Below are 22,156 nucleotides of genomic sequence, written 5' to 3'. Positions count from 1 at the left end.
CTATCCCTTGCCCAGAATTGGTTAGGGAATGTATTGCTAGGTATGATCCAGTCTCTGAGACCATTAGAAGAGATGATGGTGAAACCCTTCTTGCTATCAACCGTGAGGTAATCTCCTCTATCTTCAAGATACTTGATTACCAGTTCTCCAATTTTTCCCCTACTCAATCAATCACTGAGTTCAATGTGGATAGAACTGGACACCGAAATAATGTAGCAAAATACTGGCTGAAGGTTCCTCAAAGGGGTGGTTCCAGGTTGTCCAAGAATCCCAATAAGAATCACATGCTGCCTCACATTCACGATGTCATTCTTTTGTTACACTGAGTCAAAGGATTTGTAGAAGCCTACAGTTTCAACGATTGGATTTATTGCTATGTGCAGCTAGTGCTAGAGGGGAAGCAATACCTTGATTGGGTAGAACTGATTGTCGATTCAATGAGGGAGCAACTGAGTATGGCTAAACAATTTAAACATAATTTCTTCATGTCATCGTATCTTGTATACTATTTTGCGCGTGTTAAGGATTTAGTTGGAATACCAAGATAGCTCACTGAGGAGGATGTTCTCGTGTATGATTTCTACCCCATGCTACAAAAGGATAATGCCTTGCAAGATTTCAGAAGGGTACACAATGCTTTTTTATGTGACTTGTGTTATGAATTGAAAAGTATGAAAATCAAAAGAATCTCCGAGGATGTGCAGACATTGATAAGGAGGTTTGGTAGTTTCTTTATCTAGTTTCCTCATTTTTTCTATATAAGAATAGGTGGCTTTGAAGAGGAACCCTTCAGACTCCCTCATTATTGTTCAAATTGCTTTGTTTTAGTGGAGATATATAGGCAGCTAACCTCTGTGGTTAAAAAGGCACAACCCAGGGATAAATGGGAGGGCCATTTTCCCATCCAATTAGGTGTGTTGTCCTATAGTTCAATGTCGGATTCCTTGAGCATTGGAGAAGATCTCAAGAACTTCAACTTTCCCCTGTATCCCAAAAGAAAAGGTTTCGATAATAAGGGTTTTCCTCGAAGTCTTGGTCTAATGCCATATCTCCCAATGCCAGAGTTAGAGGACTTCTAGGAAGATTGTACTAATGAACTCAAGGTGTTCAAAAGGGGAAACATGAGGATGGTATTAGAACAAGTTATTTCACTTCAGGTAAAGCTGGACATTAAAGGGCTCGAAGAGGACTATCTAGAATTGTTTGAACCCAGATACTTAGCTCAAGTAGAAACTGAGATGCCTTAAATCAACTCGGATGAGGAAGAGGAAGATGATATACAACTAAGAACCAAAGGAGTCTTGGAGAGAACCATGGTGTGGGTTGCTAGGAAAAAAGCAATGAAATTAGTTGTCAAGTCTGATCCTGTGAGAAGTAATGAGGTTCCTCTACGTTCACCAAAGCATTTTTCTAATAATGCTTCTATGCTTGTTCATGCAGGTAAATATAAAAAGCCGCCTCAGGTTAGACATAAGCCTAGTTCAGCTTTGGATTTTTGTACTCCTTGACATACCCGGTCACGAAGTGCTACTCAGAGAAGGATGGATCAAGCTAAGGATGCAGAGGTGAAGGATACGATTCTTGATGCCTAAATATTTGAAGTTGAAGACCTAGATAGTGATGTCACTAATGCCCTGGAGTCCCACGCGGTAACCATTTCTATGACACCACCTTCCAAAGCCATCGAAGGAACAACCAGTTCTAGTGCAACTCCTAAGTGGTTAACCACTTCGGTAAACAAAAAGTGGAATTCCCTTCCTATGACTATTCTAATTCAGGAGATGGTCATGAAATATACTGAGAAGGGACCCAATTCAAAAAAGTTCAAAACAACTGCTCGTCTGGATAATGATGAAAGAACTGAAAAATGGGTTGCTGAAATTGCCTCATACAAGCCCAAGGATGAAAACAAGGAGGCCAGTGCAGATGATTTTGAGATCACTAAGGTGGATCTGGGAAACATGAGTAGAGACTCAAACAATCATTTCTTCCAAGTATCGACAAAGAAAATGCTCACCAGATTAGATAAAGACGAGCAAGAAAAGAGAGAGCTAAAGCGACCCATAAATATTCTTGCCTAGTTCATTGATAGCATTGGTTGTTTTGGGGCACTCCCTATATCTCATGCTATGGAGAACTTTGACCTGACTTCACTAGAAAATAAAAAGTTAATGAGCCAGGTTCAATGGGCCAAAAGTATTGCAGAGGCCGTGGAGAGATGGATTGAAGGAATAGTCAAGGATGGAAAAAAGTATATCATTGACTCCCAGAAGTTATGTGATGAGATACAGAGCCTCATCATAGAAGTTCAAAATCAGATTTCGCCATGGGTGAAAGAGGAACACAAATGGGAGAATGTCTTATCGATGTTCACGAAAATAGAAGAGTATGGAGTTTCTTGATTTGTGACAGAGCATTCAATCAAATTGGTGACAGATGAATGTCAGCTCCTTGTGTTGAAAAAGACTATAATGTGGTGGGTGCTTACCTTCAAGTCTGTGATCTCTGATGCTAAGAATTCTATGTATGAACTCCAAGACCTCCAATGCAGTATAGTTAATGACAACAAGGTGGTTAACCCCAACCATGATTAGCAGTTGGGGATTTGTGGGCTAAACACGTAGGATGCAATTAAAGTTTTCCGAATATACATGGAGAAAATCAAAGCCAAGGGCAATTTCACTCCAGAGGATATAACACGGGTTGCTCGGATCAAGTCCATGACCTTTATTGGTAATGATCAGTTACCAAAACATGCCGAAAATATGGTGAAGCACCGGTGGAACAAGGAAGCGGCGAAGGCAAAGCTCAATGCGATGAAGGTCCTGAACCAATCTATAATCCAGGAACTCACAGCCACCGATGATGCCTAGGAAAGCGGAGAAGAAGATGATGATGAGAAAGTGGCATAATGCATTGAGCCAGGATCTATTTTTTTTTTGTTTATGTAATTTTCATGTTTATGCAAAGACTTCGGAACATCTGTTCCAATTATATCTTGTTAGTTTCATAACTGTTTTGGGGAGGTCGAGTTTTCAGGGAGACCTCCCTTGTTCTAAGGACTATAAATTAAAGGAAGATAGATAGAATAAGGGTTAGATTTTGTGAAGAATTTTAGTGAGTTTTTGGTTTTATTTTCCTCTATTTTGTAAAAGTCCTATTTTGTGGAAGGAGGGACTAGACTTTAAAATTTGGAATAGAAAAGGATTTATAGATGTATTGTTGTGCCTTTGGTGCATGATATATATATATATATATATATATATATATATATATATATATATATATATATATATATGAGATCATACTATTTTTGGGAGAAGGAAAATCTGTGGATTTTGAATTTCTCTGATTGCACATCTTTGCATATGTTGATCTAATCAAACAATAGTAATCACCTTTTCTAGTGCGGAAAATCATTATTTTTCTGGTACTCCTTCCTACGAGTTTTTGTTTTGTTTAAGAAAAGATTTGTACTTGAGAATAGATTTAGTTTCTCTTATCTGTTCTTTTCTTATCTGAATTGTTGGAATGGTGTTCTGAACTTTGTTTTAGTTACTTCCATCTCTTGTATTGAAAAGATTGGAAAGATAATTTTCTCAGAAATATGTGTGAAATATTGGCCTCTCATCCAAGAATGAAGTAGGCAACCTTACATGCTTTCAGGTTAAAATCAGACTACTCAAATAAAATTAATTAGATTATTCCCCGAATAACTAGAATAGGGAGCTATACCTATGGAAAATTTAGAGGGAAGTGGTTTATATAACACTTGCCCAACTGTTTAGTTGAACACTTGTCTTTAAAAGAAGGTGACAGAGTTTGAAATTGATCATTTTAAGAAAGGCAAAATCCATTCACTAACACATTGATAGGAGATGGTGTTGCTGAAGGAATCATAGTACTAAAGGGGGGAATATATCCCACCTCATCATAAGTGAAATTATAAGGACTAGAATCAACTTTTATTGAGTGAAGCTCATTATTATATATGAATTTGATCGTGCGATGAAGGGTAGAAAGGACTTCTTTCATAGCATGAATCCATGGTCTACCTAGAAGAAGGTTATAATTAAGATGGTTCAACATGACATGAATAGGAGTAGGCAGAGTCATGGCCCCTACTTTAATAGGTAATATGACTATACCAAGCGAATCTCTAGGAACATTATCAATGCCATGCACAACAAGATGATCGGGTTGAATAGAAGAATAATCCCAATTTATCTTATCTAATATGTCAACACAACAAATGTTAAGGGCTGACACATTATCATTTGGTTTAGAAGAAGGATGAGGAGCCACCCTTTGTAAGGCTTCTTGGTTCAACTTATGATATGAAGTGAAGTTTAAATTAAATACCAAAGGGAAATCTTAGCTAAGATATCATGAAGTTTTTTCACAAGATTAAGTTCCTTATCAACTTAATCTTTCCTTTTTATACCAACATTAAATGAGTGATGTAGTTAAGAACCATATTTTTTCTCTAGTTCCCTTTCCATAATACTTATTTCACATATGTATTTTGCATCTTATAGGATATTAAGAGGTTTTTTAGGTCTAGGCTTCTCATAACTAGAAGCATGAATGGTATTTGCTGGTATTATGGATGACTTCATCATGTGTTTCATTGGTTTTGTCATTGATGTCAACACTTATCTTCTTGGAGGTCTACATTGTTGATTTGGCAGTCTAGTTATATTGGTTTATTGTTGAACCAGCACATTGTGGTCCGGACATGGATATTGGCTTATGCACAGTCACCAATATATGCTTCACCGATAGGTTATATGGTTCACTGGCAATGATGATGACTTATTATCATCTGGAGATGTCGAAGACATGGATTGGATGTTTAGATTTGGTTTTTTTGCTTATTGGTCTAGTCTAGTTCACATATTTGCCTTCATCGAAAGATAGGTCTAGGTTATGGACCGATACATGATATCATATTCCAGATCAGCACAACAAGTATTGGAAATGGTTTATTGATTGAATATTGTGTGAATGTATTGAGCCGACATATTGTATCACATCAAGACTTATTTGTAATTAATTTAAATGTAATATCTTTAGTGAGCCGACCTCATGTATAGATCTTAGGTTTTGTATAAATAATTGTAAGATGTTAATTCGAGATCATATATGATGAGTGTGTGCGAATATTGATTATCATTGTGAAGAGAAAATCCTTGTGCGAATCACACAGACATTATTTGAAGGTTGAAGGAAAGGTTATGAAGGTGTTTGGCACTCATGGTCAGAGCTTAAACCGGTACTGAATCCAACATTGCAGATGCTATATTGAAGTAGTACATTGTTATGGGATTTAACCATCCAATTGTAGTCAGTGTGACTCCTATCTTGTGATTGAGCAGTGAGCTCTAGGTGGTTGTCCTTTCTATATGTGTAGACCCCATTATTGTATTCACTTACTATTTGCAGTTGTATCATCTGATTGTGGCTAAGGTTTCCCACCGTGGTTTTCCCCTTACCGGGTTTCCACGTCAAAATCTCTGTGTCATGTGTCGTGGATGTTGTTTCTCTTTTTGTTTCATGCATTAAGTTATACTGGTATTAATATAACTGTTAATCTATTTTATCGACACTAAGTTCAAGTTGGAATAATTAGTTTTGGGTTGTAATTTATTGACAACTGATTCACCTCCCTCTCAGTTGTCCTTCCCGGTTCCTAACAATTGGTATTAGAGCCTAGTCCTCTTTTTGTAGAATCCTAACAACTTGATAAGATCCTATGGCAGCAAATATTTTTCAAGAAGGACAATCCTAAACTTGATGGAACTAACTATGGTATATAGAAGATTAGAATGGAAACACATCTGAACTGCATTGGAAGAGATATATGGGAGGTTACGAAGAATGGCTATGTTGGTCCTGCTCTTAATCACCCTCATCTCTTGACATTGGCTAAGGAATTGGAGAATGATTACAAAGCAAGAGAAACACTTCTAAGTTATTAGATCAGTAAATCATGGGATTATTAGACCGATCTACTGCAAAAGATATTTGGGATAAACTAGAAACATTGAATGAAGGAGATACCACTATCAAAATTGCAAAACTGGAATGTTACCGAGTAAGGTATGAAAATTTTTAAATGGAAGAGGATGAAAGAATTTATGCATTTATGGAAAGAGTTAATGAAATTGTTCTAGGAATACAATGGTGTGCAGGATCTTTAAGTGAAGATGAAATTGTTTCTAAAGTTTTAAGAGCTTTGCCACCGGCTTACAAAATGATAGTGACGGCTATTAATGAGTCGAGAACAATGCGTAATACATCAGTTTCTAGAGATACTTTGGTTGGAAAACTTTTAGCATTTGAGCTTGAAGAGTTTGGTCCTGTTTCTATAGTCAAAACTGATATAGCTTTCAAAACATCATCATCAACATCATCATCATCATCAGACAAATCTGATTGGAAAGCACTTTATGCAAAAGAACTTGAAGATATCAGGAGAGAAAATGAAGAAATTGAAGCACTATTTGCAAGGAAGATACCTAAAGGTCTAGGAAGAATTAAGTATGAAGGTAAAGCACCTTTCAAATGTTTTAATTGCAATAAAGTTGGTCATATGGCATCTAGGTGTCTTGATAGACATGCAAGGCTAAGAGATGAAGCAAAGAGAACATATAAGCCTAACCTTGAATATTAGAGATACAAATTTAAGAAAAATAGAGATAAGTCATGTTACTATGTAGATGAAGGTGTTATAGATGATTCAGATGAAGATTCGGTAGATAGTGGATGGGCATTTGTTGCATTAAAAGAAGATCCACTGGCACGTATTGTCAAACCGGTAGAGCATGCATTAGCAGTACAAATTGAAGAAAATGATGAATGGATCATTAATAGTGGATGCTCGCATCATATGACTGGTGATAAAAGAAAATTCTTGTCATTACATGAAATTCATGGAGGTCTAGTAAGATTTGGAGATGATAAAGCTTGTTTAATCAACGGAAGAGGCACTATATCCTTGGATGGTAAGAATAATACTAACAATGTTTATTATGTTGAAGGTTTAAAGCATAATCTCTTGAGTGTTGGTTAGTTAGTGGGAAAAGGATTTCAATTACAATTCAAGAATGGAAAATGCAAAATGATGAACAAAACTGGATTGGAGATTACAACCGGTAATCAGACTAAAGGTAATATATTTGATTTGAATACCTGTGATAAGACATGTTTGATTGCACACATTGATGAAAGTTGGTTATGGCATAAAAGACTCTGTCATGTGAATTTTGATTGCATTGTAAAGATCTATTCAACTAAGGCAGTAAGGGATTTACCTAAGATTGTGAAACCTCATAATCTGGTATGTAAGGAATGTCAAATGGGAAAGAAAGTTAGAACAACATTTAAGAGCATTTATGATAAATCCAATAAAATTATTGAATTAATTCATACTGATTTATGTGGTCTAGCAAGAACAAGAAGTCTTCAAGGAGATAGATACTTTATGCTAACAATTGATGATTATTCTAGAATGTATTGGGTTACTTTTCTCAGGGAGAAATCAGAAGCTTTTGGAAGATTCAAGATATACAAGGCAATGGTAGAGAATGAAACCGTCAAGAAAATTAAATGCTTGAGATCTGATCAAGGAGGAGAATTTACATCTAGGGAATTTAATTCATTTTGTGAGGAGAATGGAATCAAAAAACAACTATCAGCACCCCGGACACCCTAGCAGAATGGAGTTGTGAAAAGGAAGAGTGAAACTATACTGGATGCAACAAGAACCATGATGATGGAGACAAATCTACCTCATGTGTATTGGAGAGAAGCAGTGAATACAACGGTTTATACTTTCAACAAAGTTCACATCAAAGGTGAAATCAGTAAGACCCCTTATGAACTATGGTTTGGTCATACTCCTACTCTTAAATACTTTAGAATATTTGGAAGAAAATGTTATATTAGGAGAGATGAGTCTATTGGCAAATTTTATCCTAGAAGTGATGAAGGAATATTTCTTTGTTATTCAACTAGAAGCAAGGCATATAGATGTTATAATAAAAGATTACAGAAAATCATATAGAGTACTATGTGAAGATAGATGAACATTTTAGAAGAAAATCAAGATCTTTAGAACCGACAGTAGAAATGATTATAAATGAACTGACAAAGATTGCATTCGTACAGAATGAAGAACCCATCGCATTGGCATCATCAGAAAACTCAACTATGACTGAAGAACAATAGCCTGTAAGTAGAAATTAGAATAAACTCAGGTATGTAAGATTGAATCATTCATAAAATCAGATAATTGGAAATAAAAGCCAAGGTGTTATGACTAGAGGAAGATTGGCAAATGAAGAGGTATGTTTAATTTCTCAAGTTGAACCAGCATCAGTTATTGAAGCATGTCAAGATAAACATTGGATAAAAGAAATGGAAGAAGAATTAAAACATTTTGAAAAGAATAATACTTGGACATTAGTTCCCCAGCCTAAAAACAAAAATGTAATTGGAACTAAATGGCTATATAGAAATAAACTTAATGAAGATGGTGAAGTAATCAGAAACAAAGCAAGATTAGTTTGTAAAGGTTATTCACAGAAAGAAGGAATTGATTATAATGAAACCTTTGCATCGGTAGCCAGAATTGAAGTAGTTAGACTATTTCTTGCATTTGCAACTCACAAGAACTATAAAGTTTATCAGATGGATGTAAAATGTGCATTTTTGAATGGAGATCTTGAAGAGGGAATTAACATTGAACAACCCAATGGATTTTCATTAACAGATGATAAGGATATGGTTTGCAGGTTAAAGAAATATTTATATGGATTGAAGCAAGCTCCCAAAGCTTGGTATGCTAGACTAGATAATTATCTTTTAAAGCTTGGATACACTAAAGGTAATGCTGACAGTAATTTGTATTACAAAGTCACCAATGATGATATTTTGGTTATTGAAGTTGTAGTCACATAAATCTGTCCATTTAATTAAATGAATATTTATTATTTATTTGATTATTAAATCCACTAGCCAACAGTTAATTAAATTAACATTTAATTAATTCATCCTCAACCATTCTCCTATTAATTAAATAAATTATTCATTTTATTTAAATTAATTCATTAAACCAAATTCATAATAAATTAAATGAATAAATCCTATTTATTTAATTTAATCATATTTCCTCTTTTAAATAAATAATTAAAACATTTATTTAAATCACAAAACTCCCCCCCCACTTGCATTCTCCTACAAATGCAAGTTGCAACCACAATTGAAATAAATTAATTTTATTTTAATTTAAATCAAATTTTTTCTCAACCACCAAACCCACTTGCAATCCTAAATCCCCTTCTAGACACTTCTAACCACTTTCTAATCATTCCTAATTAGCCTAATCCATCTCCTAAATATTGTCACATTCCTAAGCAACTTGAAGTCACTTCTCAAAGCCTTCAAAGTCTTTCAAAATCATTTAATGCTTTATGTGTTCAACAAGCTAACCCTTAAAGTCTTCCAAACCACTAATGGCTCTTACATGACCATTAATGACTCTTACATAACCATTTATGGTTAACTCAACTCACCCACATGGCTAGAGACTTTCTCTCTAACTCAGCCTCCATTCGACTCATGGGTCTCTTCAAGAATTTATTGCTTTGACCATGGTTATCCTCACTAACTCTTGCACAAGAGTTTATCCATTGGATAAAGACATTATTTATTGGATAATAGCTTTATTCATTCAACTCAACATTAACCTTACATCCCAAGTTAACCCTCAAGTCATGTCAAGCATTTAATGCTTTTTTCCTCTCCCCTCAACCCATCTCTTGTTGACATTTGTCATCTTGGGATTGGATTGAAAGCCCTCACATGGATCATAAACCCATGAATCTTAGCCCTTGTTGAGATTAGTCAATCTCAACCATTCATTGCTCCATTTTACCTATAAATAGAGCTCATTTCTTCATAATCTAGATCCTAAAATCTTGTATGCATCTAATTTATAGTGAAATTTAGAGAGAATTTAGCGTAATAATCTACATTTGTATTTTGGGCTAAAATTAATATTAGATAATTAGATAATATCTTGTTTTAGCTTTTTCACATTTGCATTCTCATAATCTTTCATTCTACAATCTTGAATCTCCATAAGACATCCAAAATAATGCAAAAAGCTACTAAGAGCTACACTCATTTGGGAACTTGGAGAGGAGAGGAACAAGGGAGGAGTAGCTACAAAACATGGTGGAGGGAATTTGGAGATGTCTTATTGCATTTCTTAGATTTGTTAAGCTTTCTATCTTGTGTTTTGTGTCTCTCTTGATATGCTTGCTTAGGATAATATTTGATTTGTGATTTCTAACACTAACACTAACACTTGGTTTGTTGTTTGTGTGTTTGTGTTTGTCTTAACAATATCCTAACATCCTTTTTGCAGAGCATCATTTGGTGAACCTGACGTGAATCAAACACGCAACCTTCTAATATCAATTTTTAAAACTACTAACTTTTCATGTTTTGATTGACACACAGGTCGCGCTTTAGCGCCATTGTTCATACTCTAGCACCTTCGAAAGTTGTTGATTTAGTGCTATTGTTCGCAATAATAGCGCTATTGTCTCCCAACTGGCACTATTGTCCTTCTTATAGCGCTATTGACAATTAAATAACACTATTGTGTCTAGTTTTAGCGCTTTTAGCTTGCTGTTCGACATAATTTATTCTATTTGATAGAGTCTTTTAGTGCTTATGTCTCTTTTTATAGCGCTGTTGAACTTCTTTTAGCATGTTTGTTTGTTATTTAGTGCTTTGTTACAATAGCGCTACTCTGTGTGAAAACATAAGCGCTAAATAACAAACAAACGTGCTAAAAGAAGTGCAACGATGCTATAAAAGGAGACATAAGCACTAAAAGACTCTGTCAAACATAATAAATTATGTCAAACAGCGAGCTAACTAAAAGCGCAAAAACTAGACACAATAGTGCTATAAGAAGGACAATAGCGCCAGTTGTGAGACAATAGCGCTAAATCACCAACTTTCAAAGGCACTAGAGCATGAACAATGGCGCTAAAGCGTGACCTATGTGTCAATTAAAGCATGAAAAGTTAGTAGTTTCAAAAATTGATATCAGAAGGTTGCGTGTTTGATTCACGTCGAGTTCACCAAATGATGCTCTGCAAAAAGGATGTTAGGATATTGTTAAGAAAAACACAAACACACAAACAACAAATTTGTTTTTTTTGCAAGTTAGGGACAATTTTTATTTGGTGCTTAAAATCAATAAGACAATTTTTATTTCTTGCATCAAATTAAAAATCACAATCAACACTTCATTTTGGGAAAGTTTAAAAAGAACAAACCATTTGTCCCTTCAAGTTCAAATCGATTTACTTCACACAAAACGTGTTTCAAATTCAGTTGACCAGGATTTCAAGTTCCTAGATTACAAAACATTTTGCCTTGAAGTTAAAAACAACACCATTTTTGTTGGAGCAACATCTCCAAATAGTTAGATCACATTGCTATAACTTGGTTAAAAAGAACAAGTGTTTTGGTGATTGGCGCACTTGTGCAAAAGTTTATCGAGTGGTCCTACTTCTAACACACACTATCCTCTCCCCTGGCTTTCGTGGTCCTAGGTGCAAGAGAAAAGTGTTAGTAACACTCAAAATTTTCTCTTTTTAAGTGAGGCCTACCAAGAGACACATCACTCTTGGGAATGACCTCGCGTGGTAAATCCTTTGAGTTGCTATATAAATTAGGTGTGAGTGAAAGCTGTAGCCTTGGGTATAGTTGTTCCTACAGTGTAACTTGTTGAAAGGACATATGGGCCCCACCACAAGTTATAAGGCTCTTAAGTGAATCACTACAAAATGAACTTATGTCCAAAAACATTGAACATTACTAGACACCTTTTTATATAGAAACCCACCCATTCTATTGATTGAGGATATTTGTGAGAAGTTCAGTGCAAGAGCATAGATGGTTTTGCTCCCAAGATAATCACCATATATATTTCCTTGATTAGAAACAGGGATTTTTGAAAGGCTACTTGTAGCTTGATAAAAGTGGTGACTCCCCCATCATAGGGATCATCTATCTATTATGCTCACACAAGACTTAGTATATCACATCCTTACCTGCTACGGTGGGATTCATAAGGTATGTAGTACCAAAGTTGAAGAAATATCAGGATGTGGACTGAAATTATCGCAACTGGCCATTTGACCTTAGGGATAAGGTGTGTTTAAAGTGTCTTCATTTTGTGTCAGACCATTGATAAATTGAGCCGACTTCAGGCTTTTGGAAAAACACAAAACATTTGAAAAGGGGTCAAAAAGTTTGAAGATTGGGTTGATTTAGACCCACACTTATTTATGCCTTTTGAGGCAATATTATTGTGTTTGTGTGCTTTCTCTATTTTCTTGTCAAAGAAAGTCAAAACTAATTCAAAAACAAGTATTCATCCAACACAAATTTTCATCCGACATTTGACTAGCAAAAATCAAAACAAAGTGTAAAAAGATATCAAATTATATGACCATCCTTCAAATCTTGAGAAAGAGGAATCTTCATCAACATATCAATTTGAAGAAAAGACCATTGAGTTCAAAGGCTTTCATCAAAAGAAGGAAATTTTTCTATCTCAATAGACAAATTTTGGTCTCACACAGAGCCTTCTTGCATCATATGCATCTATATCTTCAAGGAAAATCCAACAAGTTTGATAAAGAGCCTTTGAACAACAGAGCTTTTACTCAGTATAGAGCTTTGAGTTATCATAAAAACAAAGGAGGCAAAATCAACCCTTCTTTCTTTCCAAACATTTGCATTAAATATAACATAGCTCGGGATGAACCACCAACCCCCAAGAGAGAAGAGGAAGACTTTGTCCCATATGTAACATAAAGTTTTTATTGAAGTTCCTATCCACTCTCACATTCATACATCATCAATCCATTTCAACTCTCAAAAACATAAAAAGGTCTTGTCCTAATTTCTTTTTAGATATTGCTTAAATCCAAACAACACATCACTTTTTAGAGTGTCTCTACATCTAGGATAAACTCATCCTAAGAGGCATCTCTATGCAGGTTGAAACTAGTCTATGAGTGCATCCTCTCATTATTAGGTAGCTTGGTTTGTAACACATCTCAGACCTTGCTATACCTTATCATATCAAACATTGTTGACAACACAAGAAGAAATTCCTAAAAGGACTTTGGTAACATCAAACCTTCAGTGTTAGAGATCCATATTCTAAATACTTCACAAAACATTTATCTCTCATTCCATCACCAACTCATAATCACTTTCACCAAATTTCAAAAACAACTTTCAAACAAAATGGATCATACCAGATTGAAAACCAGACAAATAGAGATTGAAGAAGAGGAGGATGAAAATTTCAATGAATTTTAAGAATCCATTGGCGGAGGTACAAATGATGAAGATCCTAGTACTCCACTCCTGAAGCAATAGAAAGAGCACAACACAACCCCCTCTTCAATCAACTTTTTGATGAAATCCTCAAAAATAACGTTGATGCTCATTTTTTGAGACTTGCTCAAGAGGGAACCAAACTACCCTCTGATTTTGATACTGCACAAATATAGAAAACATCAGAACACCATAGTCGTAACGAGGGTGGAAGAGGTCGAGATAAATTTAGATATGACCTTAATCAAGGAAATCCTCCACCTCCTCCTCCTAATGAAATAGACATGTTGAGGCAACAAGTTGAGAATATAGCCCAACAACTCCACAATGGTGTGAAAACTACTTAGTTTTCACTTAATGTTATTTGGCCCTAACCCTTTGATAAGAATCTACATATGCCACCTTTTCCACGAGGGTTTGAAACACCTAATTTTGAAAAGTATCAGGGGAAAGGAGACCCTAGAGATCATGTTAGGGAATTTCACTCAGCTTGCCTAGAAGTGGCATATGAAGACACATATCTAATGCGCCCTTTTCCTTAGAGTTTGGGAGGGACAACCACACAATGGTTTTCCCGATTGCTAGGTGACATTAGAACATTTGAAGAACTAGTCCAAAATTTCATTGCGTATTATTCACACAACATAGAACGCGATGTTACAATGATAGATCTATGCAATACCAAGCAAAAGCAAGGGGAGCTATTTTCAACTTTCCTACAATGATGGAGGCAACTATCTAGTAGATATTCTCTTCATCTACCTGAACATGAGCTAGTGAACATAATTATTTCCAACTTGAATGATGAAATGGAATTCCACCTAGACATGAATGGCACATAGTCCTTTGACGACATGATCACCCAGGGTTTAAAATGTGAACGGGCCCTTATCAAAAAGGGACTTATCAAGATATACAATGAACCAAAAGATGGCCCTCGCTTGTGCTTTAACAATGATAAACCTAACTTCTAGAATAAAAACAAAAACATCATCAATGACAGGGTTGTAGATGCAAGGACCATAAAGATTACACAACCTGTGGTCAGATTTGCGGGACAAAATCCCCCTCCTAAAAACAACATTGTTGCCCCTCCACAAAATATAGGTCACAATGCACCGCAAGAGGAATCGAGACAACGACAACAAAATTATAAACCAAAAATTACATACACACCCTTAGGGGAACCTATCGAAACAGTGTTACATCAATTGGTCTCTTCAAATCTGGTGACCTTACCAAAGACATCTAACTACAAACCTCAGGTCAAACCTCCATGGTGGAGAGATAGCAAACATTGCGAATTCCACTAGGGGAAAGGGCATAAAACAAGCAACTATCATAGACTAAAGGATCTTGTTCAAGATCTTATTGACTGAGGCAAAATTGAAATCGAGGGACATGACCCAAAAATCTCAAATAATGATAATCTCATGTTTAAGAATCCAATTCCATCACAAGATCAAAGGGGTCCTTCCACTTCAGGACAAAACACACATATAACTAATTATATGCGAGTGGCTTCTAATTACACTGTAAATCACCTCTATGATGTCGATGAACAAATTACAACTATCACCATCAAAGATCCAAGTCCTACCTGCAAAGTTGTTATGCGTCGTAGCAAGATTATCATTAAAGTAGCTTGACACAACTCAACATCCATCCCAAAGTAGTACAATCTTGTGGAGCAGTTAGATAAGACACCCGCACTTATATCCATCTTAGAGATTTTGTGCCTATCCCAGTCTCATAAAACAATCTTGGATCAAGCTCTCCAAGAAGCGTCAGTCCCTACCAACCTTAACATAGACCAATTTCAAGCCATGGTTGGCAGTTTTGGGTCATCACCCTATCTCACTTTCTCTAAAAGTGACAATGCTTCATTCCAACAGCCGCATAATGCATCCCTTCACATTGAAGGATTCATCAACCAACATAGAATCAAGCGAGTCTTGATTGAAAATGGGGCATGCCTAAATATATGTACATTATAGTTGGTCACAGCATTGGGATATGCAGTTGAATTAATGGACCCCTGTAGAAAGATAACCATAAAAGCTGATGATGATGCAAAGCATTCTTCCAAAGGAGCAGTTGTGTTACCGATCCGAGTGGGCCTAGTGGTGAATCACATCATATGTCAAGTTATGGACCTTCCTCTTTTGTATAATTTATTATTAGGAAGACCTTGGATACATGCCATGCAAGCCATTCCATCCACCTATCATTAATGTATCAAGTTTCCCCATAACGGTGTAGAAATTATAATCCTTGGTGATGCAAATCCATTTGCATATTTGCAACAACATCAACCATCAGCCAAAGATTACCATTCCTAACATCAGAGAAGCTATCCCATCCACATCATATGCTAGTCCAACCTCTCTTTCCATCTCAAACATCCCTATACCAAAGCAAGAGAAGCTGAAAATGAAAATGGCAGAGGAAGGTCCCGAGGAATACAATCTAATCCAACTCTTTTGTGTTGGGCAATTACCCACTTCCCCTAGAACTCATGGTAAGCCTCAAAAGTTGCTTCAAATGCCATCAGCTAAGCAAGCATGCACTTTGGCACCTTTTATACTTGGTAAAAGTCAAGAAGAGGAAACTAGGGATGAGGACTTAGCAGAATGGATCTATAAAGACCCTATCACCATGGAAATCCCACAAGCTAAGCTTCCTATGGATAAATATGGCAAAGGTCTTACCATTATGGAAAGAATGGGATATGATGGTCAGAGTGCTTTGGGACCTTGCAAGAAAGGATGACACGAGACATTGTAGCTTGAGTTGAAACCAAAAGATAATAATGGATTAGGCTTTCAAAAAGAAGATCTTCCCAAGCTCAGATTCAAAGGTAAACCCAACAAACCCATGTATCACATAGTTACTCCAAGGAAGCCCCCCTTGATTATTTTTGTGACACCAACAAAACCCACTACACCAACAAGACTGATAATCAAATCAGCAGCCTCACTCACACCCATTGCACCAACAAAACTGATAATCCCATCAGTAGCAGCAGTAGTAGCACCCACAACACCAACAAACCCCATCACTCAATCAATAGCATCAGTACCATCAACAACATCACTAACAATTCCATCAGAAACAATAGTAGCGCCAATAATATCGACATTGACAGTAGTGGCATCCCCAACACCTATAATCCTATCAACAACACCATCAATCTCATCCATAAAAGTGCATAAACCCGTGACCAATGCACTATTCAATTTAAAGGACATCCCAACATGGTACAATAATTGGATGTTAGAAAGTGATTTAGAGACTGACTCCCATGAGTGGGAATTTGATTCAGTGAACCTGAATACTTCAGATGAAGAAGACACATTGCCTCCCCCACCCCATAAGGATATCCCAGTTTACAGGGAGGCACGGATTAAAACCTTTTGGGCTCCTAAGCCAGAAGCACCTTCCATAGGTCCTACATCAAATCCAACACCGAAATCTATAAAAGGAGAGTATGATGAATAATGACGAATAAATGATACCCTAACTGGTACTGAGAGGGGGGGTGAATTAGTACAGACAAAAACTCAACAACTTCTCAAGTTAAAACAATCCTAACCAGTTGTCTTCATCACTAAACTTAACCATGGGTATACCAGTTAAACACAAAAATGCTTTAGACAACTTAGTCGGTAAAACTGAATACTTCAAATATCATTCAACACCTGATAACTACTTCACCCATATACATATGCATGTGTTGTATCAGTAATACCATAACCATTAGCTTTGCATGCATGATCACCTAAACAAAGAATACTCAGCATCACATGAAAAATGCACAACTCATGACACACAGATTTTTCACGTGGAAACCCAAATGGTAAAAACCATGGTAGGGATGAATACCCACAAGCTTGTTTTTGAACTCTTTTGAAGCTCGCTTTGTTAGGAGCCTAGTCTGATTAAAGACTTTACAATAAGGTTTTGTTAGGAACCGACCCTGTTAAAGATCACCCGGCTAAGGGATGGCTATATACCATATTAAAGGGTGAAACCCTGTTAAAGGTTGCCTTGCTAGAGGATTTGAAGAACTCAATGAACTTGAGTCACCTGGTTAGAGGTTTTACAATAAGCCTGTTAAAGCTACCCAGTCAAGGGATTTTCCTTCTGTTGAAATGGTTGGAAGACAACAGGTAAAGCTCTGATCTGATACTAGCACTACATGCTAAGGAAGATCATTTTCAGTTCCTCTACTCTGCAATCACACTCTGTAGTTTTCCACTCATTGGTCTGGCAAGTATCTCATCACTCATATAAAAACACAACATTTGCCAGCACTTTAATAACAAATATCACCGACCTTATAGACAACAATTAGGTCGGTAGCATAAACCCTAAACCCTAATCAATTTAGGTTTATAATTAAAAGCAATCCAATCCTGACTGTCCAAACACTTGCATAGAATAAAACAATCTCAAACAGATCACAATTCATTCTACATCATCCATTCTTTACTGCACATATAAATTAGTAACCCATCACACTTTCTTCTCATACTGCTAAGAAGAATGTTCATTCCCGAGGTAGACATTTAATGCAATCGATTTTCACATGCAAGATCCTCAAGGAAATCCTTCACGTGCACAAAACTGATGTGATATCTTGATCTCATCCTTATCTCTTAGCTAACTCATCACTTAATGTCACTAGTTGCATCGCACAAGCTAGATTGCCAAACTGGAAACCTTAGAGCTGAGACTACCAACCAGTAGTCACCAATAATAAGTTCTTCCAATCTTCATACTGGCTGACGTGTATTTATTGACATCAATGACAACATATATTATCATCATATTATCATACAGGTTCATCATATGCCAACAATCTCCACCTTTGGCATTGATGGCAATACTTAGTGTAGCATTGCAACTAAAAATGTCATAGATTAGTGCAACTAAAATATCTTCATCATCAGATATCTTCTCCCATATCATACATTAGATATCTTCTCCCCCTTTGACAACAATGCCAAAGTGGAGGCACAAGCTTCCAATCTCCACTTATGCTTCTCCCCCTATGGAGTATCATCCTTCAACACATCAATCCTGAAATATTTGTCACTATAATACCTGGTTGATGTGGAGCACACATCTTTAGTTTACTTCGTGAAGGGGCAAATGCCCTAATTCACCTCTCAAATAATTAAATGTAGTCTTCGGTAAGGGCTTAGTGAATATGTCTGCTAGCTGCTCCTTACTAGAAACATGTTGTAATACAACCTCTCTGTTTTGAACCTTTTCTCTCAAGAAATGATACTTGAACTCAATGTGCTTTTTCCTAGCATGCAATACCGGATTTTTGGAAATATTGATTACACTAGTATTGTCACAAAATATACTCACCGGTTCACATATAGGTACTTTGAAACCATCCAATACATGTTTCATCCAGATTGCTTGAGTGCAGTTCATAAATGCTGCCACATACTCCACTTCAGCTGTAGACTAAGAAGTACAACTCTGCTTCTTACTTGTCCATGAGACTAGTCTTCCACCAAGAAAGAATGCTCCACCAGTTGTGCTCTTCTGGTCATCCACATTACCTCCCCAATCTACATCAGTAAATACCTTGAGATTAAAATCACCATTGTATGGATACCACAATCCATAATCGACTGTCCCTTTCAGGTATCTAAGAATCCTCTTTACTACTACCAAGTGGGATTCTCTTGGACTTTTCTGAAAACAAGCTACTATGCCCACTACATGAGAAATGGCTAGTCTATTGTGCACCACATAGTGCAGCTTACCGATCATTGACCGATACTCCTTCTCATTCACTAACGCTGAATCATCTTCCTTAGTCAATTTACATCCAGTCACCATCAGTGTACCAACTGGTTTTCTCTCCTCCATGCCAAAGGTCTTCAATACCTCTTTGACATACTTGGGATGGGTAATAAAGATGCCCTCTTTCATCTGCTAAATCTATAGACCAATGAAGAATTTTATCTCTCCAATCAGAGATATCTCAAACTCTTTCTTCATTTCATTTGCAAATGCATGGCTCATTTCATCATCTCCTCCAAAGATTATGTCATCTACAAACACTTCATAGATCAAAATCTGATCACCTTCAGACTTTAGGTATATGTTGCTATCCTCACTTGTTCTCTAAAATCCTATCATCACAAGATGAGAGTGTAAATGTTCATACCATGCCCTAGGTGCTTGTTTTAATCCATACAGGGTCTTGTGTAATCTAGAAACCATGTTACTATCTTCTGAAAAGGCAAACCCATCCAGTTGCTCAATATACACTTCCTCTTCTAGGATTCCATTTAAGAATGCAGATTTCACATCCATCTGGTATACCTTGAATCCCTCAAATGCTACAAATGCAAGTAGCATTCAAACACCTTCCAGTCTAGCCACTAGGGAAAATGTTTCTCCATAGTCTTCTCCTTCTTCCTAAGCATATCCCTTGCATACAAGTCTTTCCTTGTTCCTTACAATTGTGCCTTCTTCATTTAGTTTATTCCTGAAGACCCATTTGGTACCTATGACATTCTTCTTTTCTGGTCTGGGTACCAAAGACCATGTTGCATTCTTTTCTATCTGGTCTAGCTCCTCTTCCATTGCCTTAATCCAGTCTTCATCTATAAGTTCTCTATAAGTCTTAGGCTCAAATTCGAAAATCATGCAAGAGTTCTCTTTCACCTTTCTTCTTGTGAGTATCCCTGCATCTTTATCTCCTATGATCTGCTTTGGATCATGATGTAATTTCACATATCTAGGAATGACTCTAGCTGGTTCTGCTTGCTTTTCCTCTTCTTCTTCTTCTTCTTCTCCATGTTCTTCTTCACCTACTACAGCTTCTACCGATACAAGAACACTAAGGTCTTTACTTGTTTCTTTCTTAAGCAGTTCCCAGAAGGCTACACCTGGTTCATCTTCCACTTGCTCGCTCCAGGTTTCCTCAGGCTCCTCGGGGAATTCATCAACCCTGACATTGATACTCTCAACAATTTTTTGATTCCTATTGTTGTAGAACTTGAGAGATTTTCTCTTAGTGGAATATCCCAAAAATATTCCTTCATCACATTTAGCATCAAACTTGCTCAAATTCTCACCTCTCTTGATGTAACACTTACTGCCAAATACTTTAAAATAACTCATAGTGGGATTCTTCCTGGTCCAATACTCATGAAGGGTTTTAACTTTGCCTTTCTTGATGAGTACTTGGTTCATATTGTAGACTGCAGTGCTCACCACTTCTCTCCAAAAAGTGTGAGCAATCTTTCCTTGGATCAACATTTTTCTGGCCGCTTCAACTATAGTCTTGTTATTCCTTTCTGCTATGTCATTCTGTTGTGGTGTCCTTGGGGCAAACATCTGCCTCTTGATACCATTCTCTTCACAGTACTTGTTGAATTCATCACAAGTGAATTCACCTCCTTGATCAGTTCTTAGGCATTTTATCCTTTGACCACTTTCCTTCTCTACTAATGCTCTAAAGGCTTTGAACTTTCCAAATGTCTTAGACTTGTCTTTCAAGAATGTGACCCACATCATTCTTGAGAAATCATCAGTAAGATTCATGAAATATGTATCTCCCTGAATACTTCTAGTTTTCATTGGACCACACAAATCGGTATGCACAAGATCAAGTAAGTTCTCTACTGAAAAAGACTTACCTTTGAAAGTTGAGGAAGACATCTTCCCAAGTTGACATTCTCTGCACAAAGAATTCTCAGGTTTGTTCAGCAAAGGAAATCCTCTTAGTACCTTGATCTTACTCTCCTTTACAATATTATCAAAGTTCATATGATAAAGCCTCCTATGCCATATCCAACTATCATCAAACTTCGCCATCAGACACTAACTAATCTTGGCATTTAACTAAAATAGGTTACCTCTGGTCTTCTTACCGGTGGCAATAAGTTCACCACTCTTTCCAATTATACTACAGACTCCACCTTTGAACTCTAGAATGAGTCCTTTTTCATTTAGCTAAGCAACACTCAAAAGGTTGTTCTTAAGGCCTTCTACCCAGTAGACATCATCCACACTGCTCTTTCCATTTAGTGAGATGGATTATTTTCCTTTTATCAAGCACGGTGTATTGTTTCCAAATCTGACAACAACTCCATCATATTCTTCTAGAGACATAAACTTTCTCCGGTCACCAGTCATGTGGTGAGAACAACTACTATCAATAATCCACTCATTAGAGTTGTCAATGTGAGAAACAATTGCTTTCTTATCAGACACTTCTTCCTTTACAGCTACAAACACTATGTCCTCATTCTCTTCATCCTTAGATTCTTCATCAATAACACCTTCATCCACTACAACAAGACAATTTCTTCTATTTCCTCCTTTATACTTTCTAAACCTCTCCAGTTTATCCTTATTGTCATTGTTAGGAAAGTTAACCGCTATATGTCCTATCTTATTGTAGGAAAAAAAATTTAAAGGAAGCTTACCTCTATATTTTCTAGTGCCTTTTGGAAGTCTCTTGGCAAGAAGAGCTTCAAACTCCATCAGAATCTCTTCATCATCCATACCTCTGCTTTGCATGGATTCATAACTAGTACTTACTTCTTTTCCTTTTCTGGTTGGTGCAACAGATGCTCTAAAAGCTAACTCAGTCTTTTGAACACTACCATCATAAATATTCAACTCATATGCTGTCAACTTTGCAATGATAGAGTCTAAGGATACCTTGGTTTTG

Source organism: Cryptomeria japonica, chromosome 2 (genome assembly GCF_030272615.1).
Source record: "Cryptomeria japonica chromosome 2, Sugi_1.0, whole genome shotgun sequence".
NCBI classification, from domain to species: domain Eukaryota; kingdom Viridiplantae; phylum Streptophyta; class Pinopsida; order Cupressales; family Cupressaceae; genus Cryptomeria; species Cryptomeria japonica.
This window is presented reverse-complemented; position numbering follows the sequence as displayed.